At 35.8% G+C, this 6,493-nt stretch overlaps 1 pseudogene; it reads right to left on the reverse strand.

Annotated features, from left to right (window-relative positions):
- Nucleotides 1–1,168: 1,168 nt before the first annotated feature.
- LOC126032033 (uncharacterized) lies at nt 1,169–1,313 on the reverse strand (annotated as a pseudogene).
- Between the last annotated feature and the right edge of the window lie 5,180 nt (nt 1,314–6,493).

Consider the following 6,493-nt stretch of genomic DNA (forward strand, 5'->3'; position numbering starts at 1 on the left):
TTTCTTTCTTTCTTTCTTTTTCTTTCTTTCTTTCTTTCTTTCTTTTTTTCTTTCTCTTTCTTTCTTCTTTCTTTCTTTCTTCTTACTTTCTTTCTTTCTTTTTTCTTTTTCTTTTCTTTCTTTTCTTTCTTTCTTTCTTTCTTTCTTTCTTTCTTTCTTTCTTTCTTTCTTTCTTTCTTTTCTTTCTTTCTTTTTCTTTCTTTCTTTCTTTTTCTTTCTTTCTTTCTTTCTTCTTCTTTCTTTCTTTCTTTCTTTCTTTCTTTCTTCTTTCTTTCTTTCTTCTTCTTTCTTTCTTTTTTTTTTTCTTTCTTTCTTTCTTTCTTTCTTTCTTTCTTTCTTTCTTTCTTTCTTTCTTTCTTTCTTTCTTTTCTTTCTTTCTTTCTTTCTTTCTTTCTTTCTTTCTTTCTTTCTTCTTTCTTTCTTTCTTTCTTTCTTTCTTTCTTTCTTTCTTTCTTTCTTTCTTTCTTTTGCTTTTTGGGCCACACCTGATGATGCTCAGGGCTTACTCCTGACTAAGCGCTTATAAATTGATCCTGGCCTGGGGGACCATATGGGATGCAGGAGGATTGAACCATGGTTCATCCTAGGTTAGCATGTGCAAGGCAAACGCCCTACCGCTTGCACCACGGCTCTGGCCCCGTTGATGACAAATTCTTGAAATTATGTTTTATATTCATGGTCCTTTTTTTATGTTATTTTGAAATATGCCATTTGCACTAATTTATTCAACTGTTAAAATCATCACTTTTGGTTCCAGAGTGATAACACAGCAAATAGGGCATTTGCTTTGTATGCATCTGACACTGGTTAGATCTCCGTCATCCTGTGTATGGTCTTCCTAGTCTGCCAGGAGTGATTTCTAAATGCAGAGCCAACAGTAACCCCTGAGTGCTGCTGGTTGTGGCCAAAAACCAGTAAAATAAAAAAAAACAATAAAAACTTCACTTCCCACTGCAAGAGCTGAGAAATAATTTTAAAAAATAAACATAATCATGGCCTATCAAAAATATGTATATTTTTGTTTTGTTAAACAATACTCCCATTAGCCCTTTAAAAATATTGTCTTAAGTTAAACTAATCTTACAACATAATGTAGACATAGTGTATTTTTTTGTGTTTTATTTTATTTTAATTATTTATTTAATTTTTTTTTAATTTTTTCTTTTTTTGTCCCCCACTACCACAAATTATGCAGTCGAGTTTCCCACATTTGGGGAAATCTCAGAGGTCAGCACACGTGGAGTGCAATGGGTGAGCCTAACCCTGGGGAAACCACCTTCGTGATCATGGTATCGCCCCTGCCAGGTAAGTATATATTTTTAAAATTTTATATTATTAAATCCATTCTAACTTACAAAGTCCTTCAAAGTTGGATTTCAGACATACAATGAATCAGGGACAATCTCACCACTAGTGTCAACCTCCTTCCACCAATGTTCCCAGAGTGTATCCTATACTACCATACTTTGCCCTTTGGTTTTCTAGTATAACAGAGCCAATTTAAGTGTAAATTATTATTTTTTGGCTCTCTTGATACTATTGACTTTTTTTACTTTTTTTTTTTTTGGTTTTTGGGCCACACCCGTTTGACGCTCAGGGGTTACTCCTGGCTATGTGCTCAGAAATCGCCCCTGGCTTGAGGGGACCATATGGGACGCCGGGGGATCGAACCGCGGTCCTTCCTTGGCTAGCGCTTGCAAGGCAGACACCTTACCTCCAGCGCCACCTACCCGGCCCCTGACTTTCTTTACTTTTTTATCTACAACAATCACCCAAGATTATTAAGCCCCTGGTCCCCATCCTTTACTTTTATTTCCTTTCTTCTTAATTTTATAGAAAAATTCAGAAATATGAGGTAAAACAAAGTAATTCATTTTCCAAGGTTCTCTCAAAAATGCAGGACCCCTATCTCAGAGATTTAAAAAAAAAAAAAAGAGAGGCATTTTTTTGAATGGGCACATCAAAAGTTGCAGAAAATAAGAATAAAAAAAACTTTCGACCGAAATATAGTGCATCCCTACTCATGAAGTATCCCGCCATAGACCAAATACAGGCTCCAGGCATACTAAGTTGTCTGACCCCAAAATCTTTCTTCGTGGTCCCAGGAAAAGTTAATCTCAATCAGAGTTGTCACAGTCAGGCTTCAGTAATTAGAGATCTTGGTTTTGCACAGCTCCTATGTTGAAGTCAGGGTATCATGGAGCATCTTCTGGTATTGTCTCAATCTAAGGTGGCAAGGCAGCAAAACCTGCCCTTAAAGCAAGTTGATTCTATTTACAAGTCATTGTGGTGTTTTACCTAAGTGTTCTTCATATACCTTATAGTCCCAGGTCTGATATTAAGGCCTTTTATCCATTTGAATTTGACTTTGTGCATTGTGTTAGATGAAAGTGCAAGTTGTCTTTTTTGCATGTGGCTGACAAGTTTTCTCAACACCACTGATGAGTGGATAAAGAAACTGTGGTATATCCACAAAATGGAATACTACACAAATGTTAGGAAAAATGAAGTCATGAAATTTGATTATACATGAATGAGTTGGAGAGTATTATGCTAAGTGAAATAAGTAGAAGAAGAATAGGTATAGATTGATCACACTCATTTGTGTGATGTTAAAAAAAGGTAGTATGGTAATAATATCCAAAGAATATAGAGACAAGGTCCTGAAAGAAAAGCTATGGTGAGAAGCTTGCCACAAAGAGTAGGGGAATGCAGGTAGGACAAAGAAGTTAACTGTTATGACAAAATTTGGAAATAAAACCATTGAAAGAAGCCAGGGTGCTGAAAGGAGATAAAATGATATGCATGATACCTCTTTGGTAACAATATTGCAAACATCACAGTACTTAGTTCTTCACTCACTCAAAGAACATTTCAATCATATTTGGATAGCTCTATGTTGCATCCATAATTTAATGTTGTTATCTATTACTTCAAAGTTACTGAAACCTTTTCTTTAGATATCTCAGTGGTTAATACAAACTTTCATATCTTACAGTACTCTGAAGTCAAATTATGTTAATAACCATGAAAAGAAGTCATTGAAGTTGCTGGAGCAATAGCGTAGTGATAGGGCATATGCCTTGCATGCTCAGACTTAGGACAGACTGCAGTTCCATCCCCTCATATCCCGTATGATTCCCCTAGCCAGGAGCAATTTCTGAGCACATAGCCAGGAGTAATCCCTGAGAGTTACAGGGTGCCCCCCCAAATGTCATTGTAAAGGGTATTATCAATCATACTCCTTGATCTATGTGTAAGGGACAAGGCCACATCCAGCCATGCTCAGCTTTACTTCTGGCTCTGTACTCAGAGATCACTCATAGAGTTGCCCAGGGGTGTATATGGGTTTCACTGAGACTTAAAACTGACTTAGTTAAATGCAAGTCAGATCACCTTAGAAGAGTTCTGACACATATTTTCAATAATGTTATTACTTTTCATAAATCTTATAAAATAATAAGAATTATGAATAAGTAATAAGGTTTATGAAAATTAATATCGATTCCCATAATAAGGTTAATAATTAAATTTCATAATAATAATATTTTAATAAGAAAATCAAATAACACCAGAGGGGAAGAAGTCATTATTTGGCTCATTCAAAAAACCTAAGTTTTATCTGTTTACATACTTTATTTATTTATTTGGCTTCTGAGCCACACAACTATACTCAAAGATAACTTCTAGCTCTGCACCTAGAGATCACTCATTGCAAATTCTGCAGACCAGATGATGTTCCCAGGATCAAGCCTGTGTCAGCCACATGCAAGGCAAATGCCCTAATCTGTTACCCTAGATTATTTTAAATGATATTAAAAATTAGAAATGAGGGGCCAGCGAGGTGGTGCTAGAGGTAAGGTGTCTGCCTTGCAAGTGCTAGCCAAGGAAGGACCATGGTTCGATCCCCCGGCATCCCATATGGTCCTCCCAAGGCAGGGGCGATTTCTGAGCACATAGCTAGGAGTAACCCCTGAGCATCAAATGGGTGTGGCCTGAAAAACCAAAAAAAAAAATTAGAAGTGAAGGGCCAGAGAGATAGCACAGCAGTAGGGCATTTGCCTTGCACACAACCAATCCAGAACAGATGGTGGTTCGACTCCCGGCATCTCATATTGTCCCCATGTCTGCCATCAATTTCTGAGTGCAGAGCTAGGAGTAACCCCTGAGCACTGCTCAGTGTGACCCAAAAACTAAAAAAAACAAAAAATTAGACATGAACAAGTGATGGCATGTATTTGATTCATTGTAGCAAATTCTTTAGGTAGCTTCCTAAATTCAAATCTCAGCACTAATAATTGTTAACAATATGACCTTGAGAGTTTAAAAAAATTGTTACCTACATTTTCTATGTGTAAAATAAGGGCAATATTTCTAATTACATCATGGGCTTTTTGAGATGGTTAAATATAAAGCGGTATGTACAGAGTATGTGAAACATTTGTTTTCCACTCAAAAGCAGAAGTATTCACAGAAAGTGACTATTAGTGATTTAGATATTACCACAGTTCCAATCATAATCTTTCACATATTATCTGTTCATCAAATATTCTCAAATGTAATAATATCACTAGATTGGCCTCAGCATGTTGCTTCTTTTTTATAATGTTGTTGCTATAGAATCTGTGATGAGTTGTTTGTTGATGAATGAATAAATGTTACTTAATACTTTCTAACAATCAAATATATATTGCTCTCTATACCTTTTTCCCACCTTGGGGGATAGGCAGAAATATCTTCCTGTTTCTTACAGAGCTTTACCTCTCATTAATTTTCCAATATAAAAGGCATTATGTTGCTGTTATTTAGGTACTATAATTTAAGGACTTCATAGTTATAATTTCATCTTAATTACATTATGTAGAACATTACAGGCAGTGAACTTATATGCTATATACTTAGGTACAGTGTTTCTATTTTAAGACAGAATTATTTAGGAATACTTTTACCCTGTGGTATTGTTGGAAGTAAATTTGGCACATGGAGCTTAAATAAAGTTGTAGAATATAACAAAATATAACAACAGAATGTATTTATTCAATGATTATTTATCATGTTTTATTAATTTTAAGGACTAGAGTCTTTATTAATCATTTTTATTGTGACCAAAGTGAATTACCAATCTCTCATAGTAATATTTAAGGTACATAGTAACATTGAATCATGGTCATTCCCACCACCAATATTGTCCTCCCTCTACCACTGTTTCCAGCATGAATCCCATAGCTCCCTCCTTTGACCCCTGGAATGTTAGAGTAATTGGTCCCCTCTTGTACAACATTTTGTAGATTGGGTATCAATTCTGTTGTCCTTGACTTTGGTTTGGTGTTCAAGTCTGATCATATTTTATTTCCACTCAATGTTCATATGACTATTTGGTCCTGGTACCATCCATTTTCCCCCTCAATTTATGAGGCAGAACAACATGATTCAAGTTATGTCATTCTGTTGGAAATAAAAGAAAAGAAAAAGGAAAAAAAAACAAAATTGGTAGGAGTCCATCTAGATGTTTTAAATATCAATTTAAAAGAAAAAAGATTACAGAAAAGACCCAACAAAGAAACAACAAAACCAACAACTACAAAACCAAACAAAAAGAAAAAAAAAGAAAAAATAATAAAAACCAGCAACTACAAAAAAAAGTTTGTGTTTCTTTTTTGTTTTTGTTTTTGTTTTTGGCAAAGGCACAGTAAGTATTGTGGAAATTAGAAAGGGAATTTCCTTGGCCTAAGAGATACCAGGTTTCTCCGCCCTTGAAGCATACTGTCATGGGAACAACTACAGACTCCATACACACTAATTTTCACACCCCAAGGTCTTTTTATGGTGCCAGGAAATTTTCCTTTTTATGGTGCCAGGAAATTTTCTGCCCAGTTGTGGATAAAATCAGACCTCTCTAACTAGAAATCTTGGTATTTACAAAGGTCATAGGATGTAGCCTAGGGTAGAGTCTTTTCAGTTCTAGAAGTTCTGTTCCATCACTGTTGTTGTAATCAGTCTTTTATGATTGGTGGTCTTGGTTTTTGCTCAGATCCTAGGATGAAGCTTGGGTTAGTGTTTGTTTGTTTGTTTCATTTTGTTTCCAGAAGTTTTGTTCCATCTCAGTTATCAAGGTCAGACCTCTAGAATTGGAGATCTTTGTTTCTTTGTGCCCAAAGCCTAAGCTAGGGTCTTTTTTATTGGTCCCAGAATAAGTTCTGCCCAGTCATGATTGTCAAAGTAAGCCTTCTATAGTTGGCGATCTTGATTTTTGCACAGATCAAAGGATGACGTGTCTTCTGATTTCATCTTACCTTTAGGTGATGAGATAGGACATCTTGCTCTTAGATCAAGTTACTGCCATTCCTCATTGTTAGGATGTCATATTAAAACTGGGCAAACTGGTGCTAGAACTGTATTAGGAATTTCCCAGAGGGAGTTTGGTTCCTTGTGCTATTGCAGATAACTGTGTTAGTTCTATGTCTGGGATCTAGGTCTCCGGATTGGGCTGTCG

This window comes from Suncus etruscus, chromosome 1, assembly GCF_024139225.1.
Source record: "Suncus etruscus isolate mSunEtr1 chromosome 1, mSunEtr1.pri.cur, whole genome shotgun sequence".
NCBI lineage: Eukaryota > Metazoa > Chordata > Mammalia > Eulipotyphla > Soricidae > Suncus > Suncus etruscus.